Source organism: Jaculus jaculus, chromosome 12 (assembly GCF_020740685.1).
Source record: "Jaculus jaculus isolate mJacJac1 chromosome 12, mJacJac1.mat.Y.cur, whole genome shotgun sequence".
Taxonomy (NCBI): domain Eukaryota; kingdom Metazoa; phylum Chordata; class Mammalia; order Rodentia; family Dipodidae; genus Jaculus; species Jaculus jaculus.
Genome location: NC_059113.1, coordinates 44,975,374 through 44,999,334, shown reverse-complemented (window position 1 = coordinate 44,999,334; position 23,961 = coordinate 44,975,374). Strand labels below are relative to the sequence as shown.

General features: G+C 37.9%; 1 protein-coding gene and 1 non-coding gene across 5 annotated transcripts in view; one reads left to right on the top strand and one right to left on the bottom strand.

Moving 5' to 3' along the window:
• Positions 1-23,961, top strand: part of Csmd1 (CUB and Sushi multiple domains 1) — a 1,843,561-nt gene that overhangs the window by 713,650 nt on the left and 1,105,950 nt on the right. The window lies entirely within an intron of this gene.
• On the bottom strand, positions 6,777-6,883 carry LOC123453873. Its single transcript, XR_006633049.1, has one exon. It is a non-coding gene; the product is annotated as a U6 spliceosomal RNA (small nuclear RNA).

Here is a 23,961-nt window from a genome sequence, read left to right as displayed (position 1 = left end):
TGAGCATGTCCTGGTGGCCAATGTCTGGTATGATTTCTCAACTTGAAGTGATATAGGAATGGTTGCCAGAGGAGGTCATTAGGAGGCAAGCAATTTTGGTCCCTTTCCAGGACAAGATGTCTCTCACAGCTTGTCTGAAAGATAAGGAATGTTTGGTAGTGAACTTTGATTTTCCTTGTTTAATATCTTTTTTTTTGTTTGTTTGTTTTGTTTTGTTTTTGTTTTTTGAGGTAGGGTCTTACTCTAGCCCAGGCTGACCTGGAATTCATTATGGAGTCTCAGGGTGGCCTTGAACTCATGGCGATCCTCCTACCTCTGCCTCCTGAGTGCTGGGATGAGCCACCACATCCAGCCCTTGTTTCATATCTTAAAATACAATTTTGCATGAGTTTGTAGTATGTGCAGTATAGTATATGTGTGTGTTGTGTATGTATAGTATATCACAAGCATGTGTAACCTGTGTACATACATACAGGTACAGGTCAAAGGAGAATGTTGGGTGTCCTTCCCTGCCACTCTTTCACTTTATTTCCTTGAGATGATGATTCTTCTTGTGGCCAGAGCTACCACTTGCAGTCAGACAGGCTGAGCTGCAAGCCCTAGCAGTTCTCTGATCTCTATTCTAAATGGGACTGGTATGATGGGAATGTGTGCCCAGATTTTCATATGGGTGCTTGGGATTAAATTCAAAGTGAATCAGTTCCTTTTAAGTCCTCAGGCCTGTTCAGTAAGCATCCACGGAGCCATCTCCCCAGACACTCAAATTACTTTTGTCTTAAAGGATTGGTGTGTGTCAGAGCTATGCAGAGCCCTCTGAGTTAGGGTAACATAAATGAGATTTATATAAAGAACAAAATTTTTCAATATTAAAAATGGAGGAATGGTCACTTTGTAAGGAAATTCAAGTGCATGCTAAAGGTTTGAACTGGAGAAAGGGAATCTCACTGCAGATTTGCATAAACATGTTGTTGGTCATAGATGTGGGTTTGAGAAGTGGTGAAAGTGCCACCCACCCCACAGTTCTAGGAGAGGAGAGATCTGATTGTCGAGATGAGTATAGGCACCAGCATTTCTAGAGATGAGGTCTCACAAATGTCAAATCATTCATGGTGTGGAGATGGTGAAATACTTCTTTTGTCCTGGACTCTTCCAGAAAGATTGTGCCCTCTTCTGCTTATTCAACTTGTTTCCAATTTAGATTAAAAGAGCTTTTGGTCTTGTTTTTTTTTTTTTTTTTTTGAATTAATATACATTATTTTTTATCCTTTTATCCTCTCATCTCAACACCTGGTACCCTGGAGGCCCTCCTAAGTGGGGCTATGATATTCGCTATGAAGGCCTCATTCTCAGCCAGTTCCTATGAAATAGCAGGGATCATGCCCTCAGGGTATTCCTACCCACTTTGTGGCTCATACAATCTTTCTGTCCCTTTTTCCTCAATGTCTCCTGAGCCATGGCAGGTCTGTTGGAAGTCTGATTGAGTGTTGAGTTCTTTGTAGCCTCTACCTTTCTGCTTTCATAGGTTTTGATTAATCTTTATTTCTGTCACCGTCACCCAGGCTTTGGCTGTCAGGCTGGCAGTAAAAGTAGTATTCGTGACATCACTTCCTCTGTAATTTCTCCTGGGTCCTAGCAGAGGTGGTATATCTTCTAGTCCTGTCAATGGATCTAGTCTCTCTTCTGTTTTTATTTTATTTTTTTTTCAAGGTAGGGTTTCACTCTAGTTCAGGCTGACCTGGAATTCAATATGTAGTCTCAGGGTGGCCTCGACCTCATGGTGATCCTCCTACCTCTGCCTCCAAGTGCTGGGATTAAAGGCGTGCACCACCACACCCGGCTTCTCTCTTCTGTTTTGTCTATGATATGTAAAGTAAAACAGATTCTCCAACCAATCATGAAAACTGTTTGGGTTAAAGGGATTATCCCAAGTTGTTTAGAGTTTTGGTGTGCAAGCCCACTCTTTATCTACCATGGCTTGCTTTTCAGAACCAAATATGTGTTCCCTCCCACAGATTGGGCCTTGCATTCAATCACAGAACAATTGGTTTCTTGTATAGGCTGCGTGCCACTATTGCACAAGTGTGTACTTCTTTTCTGGCTGGTTAATTTCATAGTATACAGGGTTCACTGGTTATCCATGCCATTGGTGACTGCTATGCTCTGGTAGCTACAGTAGGATTCTCCAAAAGTATGAAGACTAACCAGGAAAGACCTAGTTTTCCTTTAGTTTCCAGCAGGGTGTTCTTATGTCCTGAATCCATGACCTATGGTATCTTCAGCAATAGGGTCTTACATTTTAGCTCTGGAAAGTAATCAAGTGTTTTGGTAATGACCTACATTGTTTTGGGACCTCATGGATCTCCATGACTAACAGGCCACTGAGTGTATAATACAAATCTAGGCCTTGGATTTATCAGCCAGACTCCATGGTTATAAGGGAATTTTTCTACCTCATGTCCAGACTTTAAGAATTGTACCACAAAGAAGTTGAGACCATGGAAACAGTGGTAAAGAAAGAAAACTACTAGCCTTTGATCCTTTAAACCCATCACAGAATTGCTAAAGCTGTGGAGGTCAGTTGTGTAAAAGGTTCTTTCTAGATGTTGCTAGAATTGTGACCTGCTGCCAGTAGCTCAGGAGAAGGGGTCTATAGCATTTTCTGTCCAAGTGTCTTTAAAATGAACTTACTAACCTTTCCTGAACCCAACATGGCTCAGGGGAATTTTGCGGAAGAGGGGGCAGAAAGAATGTCAGAGTCACATGTTGGGTCATGATTTGCAGAGACATTTATCGTACCAAGAACTGTGGGCTAACTCCACAATGCTTGACCCATTTACATCAACAAGAAGGGGCCATTGGGAGGGGGTAGGTCATGGATGAGCCTAAACAATGGTACCAAACTGTCTGTATTTGTTGAAAAGAAAACTAATAAATGCAAAAAAAAAATTAATAAAAAGTCCTTCAATATGAAAAAAAAATTGAAATTATACTAACTGAATAATACAAAATATTTCATGCATGGGGGCTTGTGTATTCATGCATGCACGTGTGTACAGGTGTTCATAAACATAGGTGTGCATGGGTATGGGTGTCAGAGGACAATTCCGTTGTCCTCAGGCGCACAGTCCACCTTCTTCAAGATAGGGTTTCTATTGGCCTGGAACCCACCAGATAGTGGTCAGTGAGTGCTGAGGATCCTCCTGTCTCCACCTTCCAGTTCTGGGATTACAAATTTGAATTACAATGCTTGACAGTGCTATGTGGGTTATGGGGATCTATCACAGGTCCTCATGCTTGGAAGACAAGCATTTTACAGACCAAGCTATCTCCCCAACACATTTTTTGTTTTTTTTTTTTTTTTTTTTTTTTTGGTTTTACTTTTTTAGTTGGCATATAGAGATTTAGGTATCATTCATTCTGGCATTTTCAAGACAACTGGTTTTAGCTGATTTTCATGCTGCCCTCCTCTCCCACACTCCTCCTCTCCCACACTCCTCCTCTAGTAACTGCCCTCTGTTTATGGGTCACATGTGTCCTTTTGTCATCCCTTTATCTCTTTTTTCTATTCATCTCTTTATATTCACTCTTTGTTACCATTTTATCTTTGTATGTTTTACTTATACTGCCCCTATATGCATGCTTGTAGATATTACAAGCTAAGGCCCACATATCAAAGACAACATGTAGTATTGGTTTTCAGAGCATGGATCACTTTAGTTCATAAAATTATTCCCAGATTAGGTATCGTGGCACATGCAATTAATCCCTGCACTTGGCAGACAGAGGTAGGAGGATCTTTGAGAGTTTGAGGCTACCCTGAGACTACATAATGAATTCCAGGTCAGCCTGAGCTAGAGTGAGACCCTACATCAAAAACCAAATATATGTATGGTATGTATTTCCAGGTACACCATATTCCTGAAATTTTAATTTGTCTATACTACTGAACAGAATTCCATACTGCATATGGAACACATTGTCATTATCCATTCATGTGTCAATGGTCATGTACACTGATTCCTGTTCTTAGCTATTGTAAATAGTATCACAATGAACATGGATGTGCAAGTATCTCTGTAATAGGGTATGGGGTCCTCACTGAGCTTCCTGTAGTGGTCTCCTGGGCCATTCTATTTTTATTTTATTTTATTTTTATGGGCATTCTATTTTTAATTACTTGACATACCTCAATACTGATTTTCATATAGCAAGGCTTTCTGAACAAGACCCCTAAGAAGTTTTTGAAAGTAAAAGAAAAGTTTGTTGCACCACTGCTCAAAATCACAGAACTGCAAGCTATCAAGGTGTCTAGTAATTGACATGATCAAGATTATCATAGGAAATCCACTGAACTTCACATCACAATACCACTGAAGTGTATGTGTGAGTACCATATAATAGTGATAAGATAGGTTGGCAATGCTCTTTTGTAAAATAGAGACTATGAAGAAGGGGGCATCGGGATGTTTGCTACACATTCATGAAAAGTAGATGTATATCAAGGTGATATGTATCTGGAGCTGTTTCACAGATTTGAAGATTCCATAATACCCTCATGAAACAGAATTTAGAGATTGTGCTATTATAGGTGCCTGCAGCTCAGGTGGCATCACAGGGAAGTGGTCACTTGTTTTCAGCAGAAGTATACATTAGGACTAGACACATGCCCTATGTTGTTTGAGGATGTTTTGTAATATCTGTGTCAGTCTTTCAACCAAATTGGTCTTGAGTGGATTCCCTATTGAAAGGTTAATTTTTCACCCTTGCCTTCTAATTCATTCCTTTCTACACAAAGAGCACATCGATGTTGTGATGCATTCCTCAAGACTATGCCATCCTCAGGGAAACCAGTACCACTAAGTCACATTCATTTTACAGTGATTTTAGCTGCCCAGTGGCTTACTTTCCTCAAGTTTAATAAATTTTGTGTTTCAGTGAGGCTGATGAAGCAGTCTGCTAATCGCTTGCTCTGATCACTGCAAGTCTGTGCATTCACAATCTCTCCCTGCTCCATTGCTACCTGCTGCTTCCCTGGGCATGTGCAGCTCAGGTTACTGAAGGTAGGTGTGGCCTGCCACACCACGCCCCAGAGTGTGGCCACGTTGTATGACTCCATTTGAGGAGTGCACTTAAAAATAAATCAATAATGATATAAATGGATTGAAACATTCTTTATCCCAAGAAAATGCCAACATACTTCTAGGATATCACTTGAGAAACCATATCTAAGGGCCACAAAACTTATTGTGCTATATCAGTTTCTTGAAACTAATCCTTACCAACATTGAAAAAGTGAAATCTAAGACATAATATAGATAATAAGTAGGAGAGAGATAGATGATAGATTAGAGAAACAGATTATAAAAATGATATATTAGGTGACAGATAAATTAAAGAAATAGTACATGGTTTGGAGAGATGGTCCAACAGTTAAGTAGTTGTCTGTGAATCCTAATGACCTGGATTTGATTTTCCAGCACCTATTTAAAGACAGATGCACAAAGCAGCCCATGCATTTGGAGTCCCTTAGTAGTGACCAGAGGCCCTAATATATCCATTCTCTCTATCTGTCTCTTTTTTTTTTATCTCTACTTGCAAATGAATATTGTAAAATACTTTTAAAAATAAGTAGAAAAAAAATATATATATATAATAGGTAAATTAAAAATAAAGAGAAGTTAGGTGATAGATGATTGACAAATGATATACAAAACTAGATGTATAGGTGATAGATTCTAGACAGATGATAGATGATTGATAAATGGTAGACACTAACTGTTGATCTAACATGTATTAAAAAGCCTGAAAACATGGGTGTTTACCCCTCCCCTCATGATTAATCACTAAAAGAAAACTAAGACAGAGTTGATCTAACATGTATTAAAAAGATACTACAGCCTGAAAACATGGGTGTTTACCCCTCCCCTCATGATTAATCACTAAAAGAAAACTAAGACAGAGGTTCAAGCTAATATTGAACTGTCTGCTGGCAGAGTGACTTGAAGGTAGACTTTATTTTCAGAAATGCGTGACCCTGTTACCTAACTTAGATATTGTAATTTCTCTGTTTTCTTCATGATCTCTCTGTAACATCCAGGGAGAAGAGTCTAAGGTATTTTCTTCCCACGTAAGCCCATATCTCATCTAACTTGGCATCTACTCTATACTGAGTATGATATCCAATTATATAAATGCTTAACTCAGCCTGCAAGTCCCTTTATAATTAAAGTGAAACAGATTTAAATCTCATTTTCACCAAATCTAGGTTTTTTTCTTGCCAAGTTGAGTTTCTTTCCTTTGCATGTTTGTACATTTTTTTTCCAGGCCAGCCTATTCAGTTTATGTGTTGCAGGAAGTCTGTGCTTCTCCTGAAGCTCCTGGCCCCGTCTTCCTTGTGCCTGGTAGTCATTCACAAATGTCACCTTCAGGCTTGAACATGACACCTGCCAACTGGGCTTCCTCCACTTAGACACCTCATAGTAGTGTCCAGGAGGTTCCACATTGTTAGCTTCAATGTAAAGATGAGAAAAGCAATACTTTCACTTGCCATATTTGATAAGATACTGATGCTGTGAATATGTGAAGAAAGTTGAAAATGGTTGTTTGGTTCTCAGGACTGAGCAAATAGTGCCTTACCTCATGAATAACTAAGACAATTTAAAAAAGTGAACACTGTTGGTGAGGTTAAGATACTACTTCTTGCTGTCTATGAGAGTTTGTTAAGTATGAAACTATGATTAAGTAAATGGAATACTTTTTTCTCTTTTCCAGATTTTCCAAATATGGAACACTTAAAAGATTTACATGTTATCCTTGTGCAGGGATACTGCTAAATTTCTCTTTATTGTGCCAATTTTAGTGAATGTGCTGCTGAAGTGAGCACTCTTTTCCAGTTTTAGTGAGTATAAAATACAAAATAAAAATCTGGAACTAGGCAAATGTCTCGGCAGCTCAGATGGCTTGTTGCTTAAGCATCAGAGCCTCTTGGTCTGGAATAGGTTTACTTTGACTCCCCAAAACCCAAGTAAAAGGTTTAACATGGCACATGAGACTGTAACCCCCAGTCTCCAGGAAACAGAGGCTGGAACACCTCTGGGCTTGCTGACCAATGGCAGCTGCATGTTGCAGGACAGACCCAGTCTTGAGAAAATACAGAGATGAGCAACGGAGATGAGCACTGAAGGTATCCTCTGGTCTCCACCCACACTGCATAACTGTGTGGGATATTCCCTTTGCCAGAGGGCAACCAAGATCACACACAATGCTTCATTGCTTTCCACCTGGGCCAGGAGGTAGTACCTGTCAACATTTCCACTGTGGGTTATTGTTATTGTGATTATTTTTGCCTTTACTAGCTAAAGAGCAAAGCAAACTGCTCTAAGTTAAACTTTCACATTTTTTTTTTTCCTGACTATTACTGTTTTTTGTTGTGTTAAGGGAGTGTGTGCGTGTGTGTGTGTGTGTGTGTGTGTGTGTGTGTAGATCATAGCACAACCTTGTGGCGTTAGTCTTCTCTTTAAATCTTATCTGAGACAGGGTTTCTCATGTTGTTTGCTGAGAAGAATGCCAGAGCTTGCCCATAAGCTTCTGGATTCTCCATTGTGGTAGGTAAATTGGGATTATAAAGGCATATGCTACTTTACATGTAAACATGTGTTTAATCGCCTTCTATATTTATTAAATTCTATGGAAGTGAAGACCTAGAGCTCTAGATTATCCTTCTACAGTTATCCTAAGGTGGTCTCCAAATGGCAAATTTAATAAGCCTCTACCTGCCAAGGGCTACTTCTAGTCATTACTCTATTTTATTTTATTTTATTTTATTTTTATTTTAAATGTTTTTATTAGCATTTTCCATGATTATTAAAAAAATCCCATGGTAATTCCCTCCCTCCCTACCCCCAGGCTTTCCGCTTTGAAATTCCATTCTCCATCATATTACCACCCCATCACAATCATTGTACTTACATATATACAATATCAACCTATTAAGTACCCTCCTCCCTTCCTTTCTCTTCCCTTTATGTCTCCTTTTTAACTTACTGGCCTCTGCTACTAAGTATTTTCATTCTCACGCAGAAGCCCAATCATCTGTAGCTAGGATCCACATATGAGAGAGAACATGTGGCGCTTGGCTTTCAGGGCCTGGGTTACCTGACTTAGTATAATCCTTTCCAGGTCCATCCATTTTTCTGCAAATTTCATAACTTCATTTTTCTTTGCCGCTGAGTAGAACTCCATTGTATAAATGTGCCACATCTTCATTATCCACTCATCTGTTGAGGGACATCTAGGCTGGTTCCATTTCCCGGCTATTATAAATTGAACAGCAATAAACATGGTTGAGCACGTACTTCTAAGGAAATGAGATGAGTCCTTTGGATATATGCCTAGGAGTGCTATAGCTGGGTCATATGATAGATCAATCTCTAGCTGTTTTAGGAACCTCCACACTGTTTTCCACAATGGCTGGACCAGATTGCATTCCCACCAGCAGTGCAGAAGGGTTCCTTTTTTTCCACATCCCCGCCAACATTTATGATCATTTGTTTTCATGATGGTGGCCAATCTGACAGGAGTGAGATGGAATCTCAATGTAGTTTTAATCTGCATTTTCCTGATGACTAGTGACGTAGAACATTTTTTTAGATGCTTATATGCCATTCGTATTTCTTCCTTTGAGAACTCTCTATTTAGCTCCATAGCCCATTTTTTGATTGGCTTGTTTGATTCCTTATTATTTAACTTTTGAGTTCTTTCTATATCCTAGATATTAATCCTCTATCAAATATATAGCTGGCGAAGATTTTTTCCCATTCTGTAGGTTGCCTCTTTGCTTTTTTCACTGTGTCCTTTGCGGTGCAAAATCTTTGTAATTTCATTAGGTCCCAGTGGTTAATCTGTGGTTTTATTGCCTGAGCAATTGAGGTTGTATTCAGAAAGTTTTTGCCAAGACCAATAGGTTGAAGGGTTTCCCCTACTTTTTCCTCTAGCAGTTTCAGAGTTTCCGGTCTGATGTTAAGGTCTTTAATCCATTTGGACTTAATTCTTGTGCATGGCGAGAGAGAAGAATCTATTTTCATCCTTCTGCAGATATATATCCAGTTTTCCCAACACCATTTGCTGAAGAGGCTGTCTCTTCTCCAATGAGTATTTTTGGCATTTTTATCGAATATCAGGTGGCTATAGCTACTTGGGCTTACATCTGGGTCCTCTATTCTGTTCCACTGATCTACATGTCTTTTTTTGTGCCAGTACCATGCTGTTTTTGTTACTATGGCTCTGTAGTATAGGTTAAAGTCAGGTATGGTTATACCACCAGCCTCTTTTTTGTTGCTCAGTATTATTTTAGATATTTGAGGTTTTTTGTGATTCCAAATGAATTTTTGGATTGCTTTTTCTATTTCCATGAAGAAAGCCTTTGGAATTTTGATAGGGATTGCATTAAATGTGTAGATTGCTTTAGGTAAGATTGCCATTTTCACAATATTGATTCTTCCAATCCAGGAACAAGGGATGTTTCTCCACTTTCTAGTGTCTTCTGCAATTTCTCGCTTGAGAGTTTTAAAGTTCTCATTATAGAGATTCTTTACTTCCTTGGTTAGGTTTATTCCAAGGTACTTTATTTTTTTTTTGATGCAATTGTGAATGGGAGTGATTCTCTGATTTCTTCCTCTGTGTGTTTGTTGTTAGCATATATGAAGGCTACAGATTTCTGGGTATGTATTTTGTATCCTGCTACATTGCTGTAGGTTTTGATCAGCTCTAACAGCTTGCTAGTAGAATCTTTAGTGTCCTTTATGTATAGAATCATGTCATCTGCAAATAATGATAACTTGAGCTCTTCCTTTCCAATTTTTATCCCTTTTATGTGTGTCTCTTGCCTTATTGCTATGGCTAAGACTTCCAAAACTATATTAAATAAAAGTGGGGACAGTGGACACCCTTGTCTTGTTCCTGATTTTAGTGGAAAAGCTTCCATTTTTTCCCATTTAGTAATATGTTGGCTGTAGGCTTGTCATAAATAGCCTTTATTCTATTGAGATATGTTCCTTCTATTCCCAGTCTCTGTAGGACTTTTATCATGAAGGGATGTTGGATTTTGTCAAATGCTTTCTCTGCGTCTAATGAGATGATCATGTGATTTTTGTCCTTCAACCCGTTTATGTAATGTGTTACATTTATAGATTTGCGTATGTTGAACCATCCCTGCATCTCTGGGATAAAGCCTACGTGGTCAGGGTGAATGGACTTTTTGATATACTCTTGTATTCTGTTTGCAAATATTTTGTTGAGAATTTTTGTATCTATGTTCATGAGGGAGATTGGTCTGTAATTTTCTTTTTTTGTTCTATCTTTGCCTGGTTTTGGTATCAGGTTGATGCTGGCCTCATAGAAGGAGTTTGGTAGAATTCCTTCATTTTCTATTTCTTGGAAAAGCTTAAGAAGCAATGGTGTTAGCTCTTCCTTAAAAGTCTGGTAAAATTCAGCAGTGAATCCATCCGGGCCTGGGCTTTTTTTAGTTGGGAGATTATTGATAACTGTTCGGATCTCCATGTTTGTTATAGGTCTATTTAAGTGATTAATCTCATTTTGATTTAATTTAGGTAGGTCATATAGATCAAGGAAATCATCCATTTCTTTCAGATTTTCATACTTTGTGGAGTATATGCTTTTATAGTATGTCCCTATGATTTTTTGAATTTCTCTGGCATCTGTTGTGATGTTACCTTGTTCATCTCTGATTTTATTAATTTGTGTCTCTTCTCTCTTTCTTTTGGTCAGATTTGCTAAGGGTTTATAAATCTTGTTTATCCTTTCAAAGAACCAACTCTTTGTTTCATTAATTCTTTGGATTGTTCTTTTCGTTTCTATCTCATTAATTTCTACCCTAATCTTTATTATTTCTTCCCGTCTACAGACTTTTGGTTTGCTTTGTTCTTCTTTTTCCAAGGCTTTAAGGTGAAGCATTAGGTCATTTACTTGCGACCTTTCTAATTTCTTAATATAGGCACTTAAGGCTATAAATTTACCTCTTAGTACTGCCTTCATTGTGTCCCAGAGATTTTGGTATGTTGTGTTCTCATTGTCATTTGACTCTATAAATTTTTTGATTTCCTTTTTGATTTCTTCATTGACCCATTCATCATTTAGTATTGTATTGTTTAGTTTCCATGATTTTGTGTATGCTCTATAGCCTTTCTTGCTACTGATTTGTAGTTTAATTCCATTGTGGTCAGATAGAATGCAAGGAATTATTTCAATTTTCCTGAATTTGTTAAGATTTACTTTGTGTCCTAATATATGGTCTATTTTAGAGAATGTTCCATGTGCTGCTGAAAAGAATGTATATTCTGCAGCCTTTGGATGAAATGTCCTGTACATATCTGTTAAGTCCATTCCTTCTATGACCTCATTTAGTCCAGATGCCTCTCTGTTTATTTTTTCCCGGGATGATCTGTCAATTGGTGAGAGTGGGGTGTTAAAGTCACCCACTACCACTGTGTTTGGTGTTATCTGTGACCTTAGTTCTAATAGTGTTTGATAAATTTGGGAGCCCCATGTTAGGTGCATATATGTTTAGGATTGTTATGTCCTCCTGTTGGAGTGTGCCCTTAATCAATATAAAGTGACCTTCCTTATCTTTCTTGACTAATGTTGGACTGAAGTCTACCTTGTCAGATATTAGGATAGCAACCCTGTTTTTTTTTCTAGGCCCATTTGCTTGAAACACCATCTTCCAACCTTTCACCCTAAGATAATGTCTATCCTTTGTAGAAAGGTGAGTTTCTTGGAGACAACAAATTGTAGGATCCTGCTTTTTAACCCAGTCTGCAAACCTATGTCTTTTTGTTGGGGCATTTAGGCCGTTGATATTAAGAGATATTATTGAAAGGTGTGTATTTATATTTGCCCTTTTTTTTTTTTTGTGGTTCCGGTTCTACCTGTGCTCTTTTAACAAGTATTTGAGTATTGCTTGTTTTTTCTAGGTTCCTTTTATGTGTGCTTTTCCTTTCAGCATGGAGGATTCTATCAAGTATTTTCTGTAGAGCTGGTTTTGTCTTCAAATACTCCTTTAACCTGCTTTTGTCATGGAATGTCCTTATTTCTCTGACTATTTGAATGGATAACTTTGCAGGATAAAGCAACCTTGGTTGACAGTTGTTATCTTTCAGAACTTGGAATATATCACTCCAAGCACTTCTGGCTTTAAAAGTTTGTGTTGAATAATCTGCTGTAATTCTGATGGGCTTACTTTTGTAGGTAACTTGATTTTTCTCTCTAACTACTTTCAATATTTTTTCTTTGGTGTGTGTATTTGGAAGTTTGATTATAACATGGCGAGGAGAGGTTCTTTCCATGTTTTGTCTGGCTGGGGTTCTAAAGGCTTCCTGTATCTGTATTGGCACCTCTTTCCCAATTTGGGGAAAATTTTCTTCTATGATTTTGTTGAAGACACCTACTATGCCTTTGGAGTGGACTTCTTCTCCTTCTACTATGCCCTGAATTCTAATATTTGATCTTTTCATAGTGTCCTGAATATTTTGAAATTCCCACTCATACTTTTCTATAACTTTGTCTTTCTCTTTGTTGGCCTGTATTAGATCTGCCACCTGCTCTTCTAGCTTAGATATTCTATCCTCTCCTTCATCCATTCTACTGGTGAGATTTTCTACAGAGTTTTTTATTTCATTAACTGTGTTCTTCATTGCTAGTAATTCTGACTGGTTTTTCTTTATTATTTCTATTTCATTATTTATGTCTTGTATTGCCTTCTTTATTTCATGAAATTGGTGTCCTGCATCTTCTTTGATTCCTTTGATTTCCTCTTTGACTCCTTTGATTTGTTCTCTGACTTCTTTGAGCATATTTACAATCATTCTTTTGAAATCTTTCTCAGGCAATTCCTCTAACTCGTTCTCACTGGAGGTCATTTCTGATACATTAATACTTTTAGGTGGATTTATATCGTCTTGCTTTTTAGTGTTTCTTGTGTTATACTGTATATATTTTTGCATGTTGGATTATGTTAATGCTTGGATTTTCTAGCTAGCTGGGTATTCTTAGCTGTATCAATTGGTTTGATGTTATATATTTTCAGGGTAGGAGCTTGAGGTGTTAGATGTGGCTCTTAAGACTCCGAGAGTATCTACAAAGGTGCTCCTAGGGGTTGAGTTTCCCTGCTATGGGGGTATTCAAGTAGGCTGAGTGGAATAAAATACAGGTAGATTCTAAAAGTTAACTAAACTGTACCCATTCAGTCAAAAACAGCCCCAAGTATGTATGCCAGAGTAGTTATTATAACAACCAGATCCTCTATCAACATAGAGGTTAACATTTCTGGTCTGTTGAGGGATCCAAGTCAGCTTGTGACCAAATGAGACCCTTCCCTGGTGCAAACCCAGTTACCTTGGATGAGTTTGGTCTCAGTCAAGTTGCTGCCTGGGTTGTTGGGCTGCTGTTGTTATTTCTGGAGCTGGGCACTGGCTTTTCCTGCGGGGCCAGCCAAGCCTGGCAACTGTGGCCCTGCAGATCAGCTCCCCCACTGGGTCTGTCAGCAGCTGAAGCTTCTGACGCTCCTCGGTCTGCTGCTGCTTGGGCCACTGTTACTGGTGCTGGAGCTACTGATGTTGCTGCCGAACTCTGCTCCTGCTTGAGTCAGGTTGGCATGGCCGGGTCCGGGACCGCTGCTCTGTTTGCCAGAGCTGGGCTCAGGTGGTGGGGGAAGGGAGGGAGCCGCAGCTGCTCCGGTTCTCTCGCTGCTCCACGTGTTCTTCTACCTCATGGGTCTGCCCCTCCGTTGCTCACTGCCGCTCTCCCTTCACCTTTTCTGATTTGCAGAGAGGGAGGTGTGAGGGTAAGCTCCTGCACCTGGCGTTTCCTGCAGCTCGAGCGGAGCTTGGCGGCTTTCTAGTGTGCCGCTGCCACCGCCAAGGCTGGCGGAGCTGCCGGGGCCGCTTTTACCTGCCTGTGCCGGCTCTGGATACTCTAGATCTCTCCTACTTCTCCACTGCTGCTTCAATTTCCTATACACCTCACTTTTTAGTAAAAGTGTATATTTTGATGAGTTTTTTTGATCTTTTTTCCCCCCCAGGCTGCTTTGGCGTGGTACCTATGCCGCCATCTTAACCGGAAGTCTTCATTACTCTATTTTACATATGCACATAGATACAGTAAAATTTGTTTAAGTCTAATTAAAATGTTATGCTATTATTATTTTAATTATAAATTTTGGTATAAGCAATCTTCAATACATCTTATTGTTTCAGATTAATAATTTGAAATTTTATTTCTTGGCGCATGGTTGATGATAGACAGTACAAACTTATTTTATTTTATTTTTTCATTTATTTGAAAACAGAGACAGACAGAGGGGGAGAGAAAGAATGAGTACTAGGGCCTCTGTCCACTGCAAATGAACAAACTTTGCTTGTGTCATTTTGTACATCTGGCTTACATGGGTACTGGAGAATCAATCCAGGGTTGTACGGCTTTGCAAGCAATTACTGTAAATGCTAAACCAACTTTACAGCCAAGAACTTATTTTATTATTTAGTAGCCTTCAGTTTTAAGTAGCGATGAGAAAGCTTTGTAGCTCTATGACTATATAAGCATATTTCATCTCTCATCCTTTTATGCTTCCCTATCATTATTGTCTTTAGATGGACACAGAGGGGCTGACTTACAATTTTGTGTTAGGGTGATGATGAGTTCTCTTCCTAGGAGCCAAACATTTCTGTCTGTAATAAATATAAAGGGTTAAAGTAAACCAGTCATGGAACAACTGAGAATAACATTCATCAATCTACTGTTACTCCTGCATAAAACAAGGTCTCATGTAGCCCATCAAGGATAGTCTGAAACTCCCTATGTAGCTGAGGATGATCTTAATGTTCTGACCCTCCTGCCTCTCTCTCCTGAGTGCTGGCATTACAGACCTGCACCTCCATGCCTCATGTATGTGATGCTGGTGATCAAACCCAGGACTTTGAGCATTCTAGGAAGCACACTTCCAATATAGCTCAGACCCCAGACCGTGCCTGCTTTTTAAAGTGTACATTGCTAATTGTAAGGTTCACACACAGAAAACACAAATTCATGTTTTGTGTACTCCACTTAGTTAAGACTGATCTCTCAAAATTGTGTTTCTAAACCCTTCTCTTGCTCTCTTTGTTATATTCATGTGTTTTCAGAGTGCTGATGTGCCTTTTTCCCACCTCAAGTTCCACACCAGACTGAGGCTTGAACCTGCTTGTCTAGATGCTCTGACTGTCCATCACACTGGAGATGATGATATCTGATATATTCTGGCAGCTCTTCAATTTGTACACTCATTATTTTCTGGATATGTCTTTAACATGCACACTTATTCTTTGATATATCTTCAATGTGTACACTCACTCTTTTGATATGTTTCTATGTCTTCCAAGTAGTGCTTTTTATCAGTCATATAACCCTCATATTCAAATAGCTTTCTTTTGTTTAGACACTTGGTTGTTAGCTGGTTGCAAGGTAGGAAAGTTGTGGGACATTTGGGAGATAGAATCCTATTGGAGAAAGCATGTTTTTATAGGGGACCACCTCCAAGCTCAGTATATACACTACTTCCTTCAGTAGTTCTTACAGTGTGTTAATTTCTTTCAATACCACTGCAATGAAATGATCATTCAATAGAGATTCCATTTATTTAGACTGCGGAAAGTGAACAAATCCCTCTAACCCCATGAGGACTTATGAAATCCTAAATAGTTCATTCTAGACTACATGAAGTTTATGAGAATTTGAAATATTTAAAATCCAAAGAACACCCATTCTTTTAACATTGTGGATTGATGGTCTGTGAGAGGCTTACTGGTTATTTATTTCATAAATAAAGATGTCTAGCCAGAAATTACATTCACTGTAAGTAAGAATAAGTGTGTTTACTTTTCTATGGGGGGAGGGCTGTACTTCTCTTAATGCCACTTCATCTTCATTCAATAAGGCTGAACTGTGCATTACCGAGTGACTCCCTCATTGAAAGATTTATGTAAAATGGACTTTTTAGTCAAGACCTCTGTATAGTTCTTAAATACTTTTCTTCACAGATCCCTGGTGAATTTACAAGTATATCCTTGTATGTAATGCATTTTTCAATATTTTTTTTTTGCCTGTGTATGTTTGTGTGATGTGGATTTGTGTATAGTGTGTGTGTGTGTGTGTGTGTGTGTGTGCATGTGGAAGCCAATGGTTGATGATGGCTGTCTACTTCAATTGCTCTCCACCTTATTATTTTTCTGAGATAGGTCTCTTGCTGCATCTGGAGCTCATCAAGTTTTCTAGACTGTCTAGCAAGCGATTGTAGCTGCACACTACTGCACTTGGCTTTTACATGGGTGCTAGGGATTTCAATTCATGTTTTCATGCTTGTGCAGCTAGAATTCTACCTACTGAACCATCTCAACCCATGGATTTTACACTCAATGCTTACAATGCCTTGGGTTTTGTCCACCCTTTTAAAATGTGTCCTTATTACCCCCAAGTGCTTCTCCTCCTGTCATGACTCTCCTGGGCACAAGGACCATCTGAATTGCTCAGGCCTTCGCGTTTTAATCATTCTTACTTGTCATTATTATTGCCGTACAATAGCATTGGAGCTCCTCAAGATACTCTTTTTCTTTAATTAAAGGCTCTAGAGCAGATTTGGTGCAAGCTACTTTCTCAGCAAATATTTTTGAATGAATCCATTAGTTACCTTTTGTTTCATTTCCCAACAGTACTGTATTATCATGCATGAATTTCTTCTGCAGTAAAAACTACTGCAAAGGAAACTATTGAGATCACATTGACGTTTGTTGGTCCTTCTGGTCATGTCTTAGCTGATGTCTTTCACAAACTAGTTTGTGGAGGAGTATTTGCTTAATACGTGAAATAGAATACAATGCAAATGAAGTTTATCTACATTTTGTATCTGTGAATGGGTCCATCTTCTGAATTATGAATAGTGAAAAGTAGTGCCAGAAACATAAATTATCTCTTTAAAAATATATAAATTATTTACAATATTTACATATTTTACCTTGGCTGTGATTTTAAACTCCAGATCCATTCATGCTCTCATCACAACCCTTCATTTTTCATCAGTGTCATATTTAGAAGCCATGTATTGGTACTCAAACTTACAGAACATGGAGTTTTAGTGTAAACCCGTAGCTATGTGGAGTTGAGTCGTATATCTGCTAGCTACCCACAAATTCAAAAATAGAAAATTGACTATTCAGAAAAAAAAGTATGCCTGTACTGAACATGCATAGGTTTTCTTTCTTGTAATTATTCCAAAAAGTATACAATGATAATTTGCATATCATTTGCACTGTGCTATGCTTGGCATTATAAGTAGAGATGATTAAAGCATACAGAAAGATTAATTTAAATGATCTACAAATACTGTGCTATCTTATATAAGGGATGTGCACATCTGAAGAATTAGGATGCTCAGGAGTCCTACAGCCACTCCCTCTCTCCCCATATATTCTGAAGGACAACTGTTTTCTGTAACCACTAAACATGTGGAACACTCCTGATAATTGCATAATAACGGCTCTATTTGTAACCAACACTTAATCGAGATCCTAAGCAGGACCAAGTGGGGAGAGTCAAGGAAGATGGGAGACAGGAATCAGTGAAGACCCTGAACACTGGCCTCCTCAGTTTGCCTTCTCTTTGCTTCCTCTCTTTTTAGTTTCCATTTAAAAAGCCCCTTCAGATAAAACTCCTACAGAGCCCAGCTCCAGGAAGAGCTCTAGAACTTTGTTGGTAAGAAGCATTTCCTGTTTCAACATTACTGTGAAAAGGTCTCTGGTTGGAGAGGGCCAGGCTTTGATTGTTGGAATCCTCAAAGGTAGGAACCTCTTGTTTGGCCAAGGTAAATGCTGAGGGAGAAAGAAATGCTTTCCAGGAGAATTCTCCTGAGTTCCTCTGAGAGGCACCAAGCTACTTGGGCTGGAGCAGCAGAGTGGAGGGATCTTAGGCAGAGGATGTAAAACTTCAGGAGCAGTAATTGCAAAACATCCATTACACAGCATGATGACTATTGTTAGCACTGAATTCTGGGAAAGGAAATTGCTGCATACAGGTGTGGTGATGTTATGCTAATTAGTTACATTTATTGCTTTGAAATAAAATAACTTGGCAAAATAAGATGGAGAAACTGTCACTAACCCTTTATCTGAGAAAAGAGAATGAGTTTGCGTGGTTATGTGGGGCCTTAATGCCATAGACACGCTCAGCTACAGCTGAGGCAAGAGTGAAGCTTTCTGGGACTAGTTCATGAACACCACTAATTACATGACCACAGGAAATTAAGTAAAAATTTCAGGTCTTGATTTTATCTGTGCTTATTATAGTTAAGGCATTTTTACAAAGTTTTGTGCTTATAGTAAGAAAAACAGCTTCATCTATACATTGAAATTTGAGCTGGGCAGGGTTTGGTACATCTGTTACCCTAGAATTTAGGAAGTTGAAATAGCAACATCACAAGTTAAAAGCCAACCTGTGCTACAAAATGAGAACATGTTTCAAATAACTTGAATTTATTATACCAAAAAAAAAAAGAACAGATAGAAGTTTTCAGAGTGTCAACCTCATGATATTTCAGTTAGTCCTGCATAAATCACATAATGAACGTAAGGATGTTGATCACCATCTACATAACTTTTTGTAGATGCTATTGGTACTGTTCAAATGGTCAGCAGCACCATCACTCAGGACATTCATGGGTGATGTGCCATGCATTTGACAGTAATGGGCATTGCTTTAATTTTATTTAGTATTAAATCTTGAGGATTTTCCTGTTGTTGTTGATTCAATAGAAATTCAAGCACCAGAGGGACACCGGATACATGTTTGATTATTTGCTTATGTTTTCCATAAAAAATCTGATATAATAAAATGTGCCCATTCTTGTAATATCTCTTTTATAGGATGGAATAAAAATACATGGGGTAGAAATAAATTATTGGGCTTATTTATTGGTGATGTATAAAATAACTATATATCTTAAAATCAAGATACAACATTGCTTAGTTCCTATCAATAATATTGTTGTGGGCATCCTTTTTTGGTAGGTATGGCAAAGACAGCCAAGGCTATTCTTTGGTTATTCATGATATTTTCAATTATATATGGAGAAAAAGCATCCTGAGCTAGACATGTGCATAATAATTTCTGAACTCTTGCATAGTTCATCCAAAACTCTTTCTGGCCCAACTTTAATAAATAATGTAAGGCTTTAGCAATGCTCAATATATTTAGATTGAGTATGCTAATAAGAAATTAATGATATACACATAAGTATTTGTAAACCATGAAATATTCGGCCCTTAGATGAATGGGTTTAACTGGCTGCTTCTATTTTCCTCTGCAAATTGGTCCACGACCTTGGAGGAGGCTCATGAGGATTGTGTCAAAAGTCATGTTCACTCCTTTTGCTTTAGAAGGGACACACTGGATAAGAGCCAGGTGTGGGAGAAATTGATAGGGTGGCGTCTCTCTCTTTCTCTCTCTCTCTCTCTCTCTCTCTCTCACTCTCCCTATACTCTATTCTTCTGCATGTAAAGGAAGTAAAGTGTTTGAATTTTCTGGCTGTAGAGGGCTATATGGGCCCTTTGCTGGTCTCCTAATTGTTCATGAATTTGCAGAACAAATTACTATATTGTTCAACAAAAATCTTGGCCTGGAGAGATCGCTTTATGGTTAAAGCACTTGCCTGTGAACTTTAAGGGTCTATGTGCAATTCTTCGGACTCCGTGTAAGCCAGCTACACAAAGTGAAGCATGTGTCTGAAGTTCAATTGCAGTGGCTAGAGGCCCTGGCATGCCAATTCTTTCACTCTTCTAAAAAAAAAGAAAAAAAAAAAAAACTTCTTCCCTTAAACCATTTGAGGCTCTTGTGTTATCTTTATAAACTCTGACTCAGAGAATTTTATATGTTTCATTGTATTTGTATCTTAACAATATCCTCACTCTTATGACAATAAAAGAATAGAATACTTCAGAATATATACAAGGTCATGATGCTAGCAGCATGTTATCCTTGAATTATTGTAGATAGCATTTACAATTAAAGGTTAACAATAGGAAAGGTGTTTGGAGGCCATTGAGAATTTAGTAGCATGCGATAAAAACATGTTGTAGATTTTCTTTTCTTTTCTTTTTATTTTATTTTATTTATTTTTTTTTTTAAGGTAGGGTTTCACTTCTGCTCAGGCTGACCTGGTATTCACTATGTAGTCTCAGGGTAGCCTCGAACTCATGGTGATCCTCCTACCTCTGTCTCCCTAGTGCTGGGATTAAAGGTGTGCACCACCACACCTGGTTTTATTGTAGCATTTTTGCCTTTTACATGAAGTGTGCCATTGTAAGTTCATTTGATCAAAATGGACATTAAATATGTAAAAACATGTTGAACATCCTTAGCTATCAGGGAAATGCAAATTGAAATAATTCCAAGATTCCATCTCACCCTGGTCAAAATGACTATTTTCAAGAAAAAAAGTAACAAATGCTAGTGAAGACACAGGAGAAAAAAGGACCATTGTGCAGAGCATGTGAGAATGGGACTCAGTACAGCCACTACAAAAATCAGTATGAAGACTCCTCAGAAAAATAACACTGAATGACCCATATGGCCCAGTGATACTTAGCTTCTGGGCATGTCTATGTTTATCACAGCCATATTAACATTGTCCCATCTATGGAAATAGCAAAGGTATCCATCAATAGGTGAATGAAAACAGAAAATATAAAAAAAGAATGAAATTATGTCATTTGTTTGGAATTGGATGTAACTGGTCATCACCACATTAAATGGAATAAGTCAGACAAGCAGAACATTTTTTTCTCTTGTTTCTGAATTGCAGGTGTTACATCAATAGATAAATCCAGGCATATCTGTACTTATGTATGAATGACATGAAGAAGAAGAAGCAAGATAGAAGAAAACCATGGGAAGGGAGGAAAAGTAGGGTGGACTTGAATATGATCAACATACTTGTGTTGAAATGCCTGTATGAAACCCATCACTAAGTACCATGAATATATCCAATAATGTTTAAAATTAATAAAAAATACTATCACTAAGTTCATATAATCATTCATTCCAGTCTTGTTACCTTCTTGACCACAACATCCATCTTTCATAATCCAAATATGCTCTTGTCTGGTTCCTGAATCCTCACTGGATGGTTTAGTAAAACCTGGAGATATTAATGGAGATATAATGGAGGAATGGAGCCAACGTCTTGGAAAAACTTGCTGGTAAACTTTTTTTCCCAAGGACTCTTCTTCCTGTTATCTGAAGTTTTAACAGTGAAGATCAAAAAATTAGAGTAAATATTTTACTTGTCTCTTTTTAAGTGACATACTTCAGTTAGATAATATAATATTTACTGCTCTTGCATTCATCTATTTCATGTAAAATACTAAAACATGTTCATCCCTATCCTGTCACTGAGACAGTTTGAAATAATTATTCATTATATTAAATAATATATTTGCTCACAAACACTAAGAAACAAGGAAAAGACCAGGCATGGTGTTGCAAGCCTTTAATCCCACCACTTGAGAAGCAGAGGTAGGAGGATTGCCATGAGTTCAAGGCTACCCAAAGATTGCATAGTGAATTCCAGGTCAACCTGAGCTAAAGTGATACCCTCCCTTGAAAAAACAAGAAAGCAAGCAAGCAAGCAAGCAAGCAAGCAAGGAAGGAAGGAAGGAAGGAACGAAGGAAGGAAGAGGGTAGGAGGGAGCGAGAGAGGAAGGGAACTCGAGGGAGGAAGGAAGGAAGGAAGAAAGGAAGGAAGAGAAACAAGGAAAAGGTACACATAAATAGATATGAGGGTTCCTTCTAAGACCTAAGATCAAACTTAAGCTGCCATCTTTTCCTTTTTGACACATCTCCAGGGGCATTGTGTCTCTATTCTTTTGGTTGCATTATCTGAGCTAATCTAACTCCCGCACTAACCAAGTAATAACTGATCCCGTACAACAGGTACAAAAGAAATGATGGCATTGTGAATTCAGTCAGAAGGAAGGCTTTTGTTTTCATACAAAGTTCTTGCCTTTTTCAAAAATTACCAAGTTGTGCTTGTTTTTTTTTTTGCTAAGAAATACCTGATCACCAGATTGACAAAAGTCAATGTAAGTGAACCATTTAATTTTATACTAGTTAATTATTTTATAAAAAATTTGTTCTCTATGAAATATAAGAGCTAAATATTAGTTTCTCCTTATGTGATAGCTTAGATTTTTAAAGCTGTTGGTATTCCATGCTAACTTTTGCCCTGTTTGACTTATGAGAGTAAGCTTATGAATTACTGCCCCTGAATGAGGAAGTTTTTCTATGTAAATAAGAAACCCCATATTGAGGGTACAATTCCAATCAGAAAACATGTCTCATGCAGTATCCATGGTAACACAGTATCACTTGTTAGTTTAATAACACTTCAATGATTGAAGATTTTTATTTTTGTAAACAAATCCATGTGCTTCATGAAAAAACTGCATGTTCATGACAAAACAGGTTGAAATCAATGAAATAAAGAAAAAAAAATCTTACCTTGTATCCTTATCATGATCTTTCATGCTCGATAGACAGTGTTTCATCAGAGGGTATTGTTTCTATAGTTATGGAAATGTGTTTGCACTCTATACTTATTTGAACACTATATAGAATTAAGGGGAAACTCTGTGTCCATTATCCTGTATTTTTAATTTTCTTGTCTCTTAGCCCATATTTTATCCCTTTAATTACTCATTTCTTTCTTACCACCAGCACATATTCATGGGTATATTATTACTTTAGAGCTTCTTTTTGTGTTTAGAATCCTAATAATGCATGCTAGAGCCTCAATTAAGACAACGTGGACTATACCCACACTGTGTTAATCGCAAGAGATACAGATTCCTTTTTGTGGAAACATTTGAGTTTTGGTAGTCATTGCACATAATGAAATGTGAAATTCAATTATCATTCCAATCATACTGTTTTATACAAGGATTTCTTCCATGAAGCTCTTATTTTGACATCATGGCGCATATATTTAATGAACAAGTTGTAGAGAGATGAAACTGCATTTGTCTCAACTTTGGACAGGGAAGGATTCAAGTCATCTAGTGGAGATTATGCTCTACTGGAATTATGGTAACTTCCCACAACAGGGTCACAGGAGACAGGAGGGGATTTTACTTTATTTTGAAATTATGTATATGTGTGTGTTTATTTATACATACATTTATTTAATTTTAACCTATGATTATTTTGGTGCAAGTAAAATTTAATTAAGATCATGAAGGAATGTATAAATGTGTGGCTATCAAATACATTTAGATATGTAATGTTCACATTCCACTGTTGCTGGACCTGAGTAAAGGATGAACAAAGCTCAGTGGGCAGTGTTGATGTGTTAGTCTACAAGAGTGATTGTTTATGTCTCTTGATGATAACATCTCTGAAACTCAGAGTCATGGTCTCTAAGTGCTAGCTTGAAGGAAGCATGAGGCCATTTGAAGAGTGAGGAGAAATTGAAATTAGTAAGCACTACCTCTGTCTGCTTTAAACATCAGATTAGTTTGAACATATCTAGCATCCAGTCAGAGGTGTTGTGAGTATTCATAGATCACTTGATGGCAGCAGCATGCATTGTAGGTGGATGATCCAGGCAAATGCTTCTCAGGAGACTTCCCAAGGAGCTAACAGTGACACTACATATCTGTGGGAAATTAGCTAGAAACCAGGATGTGAGAATATCTGCTCCATAAATTCACTAGTATACAGCCATATATATTTTTTACCATAATTCTAAGAGAATTAGGGATAATCTACTTAATTCATTTACAGAATTTACCTTTCACTGCTTTATAAAATGTAAGTGGTTTGCCATATACTTGTACGTTATTTCTATTCTCAATATGGAAGAAAATT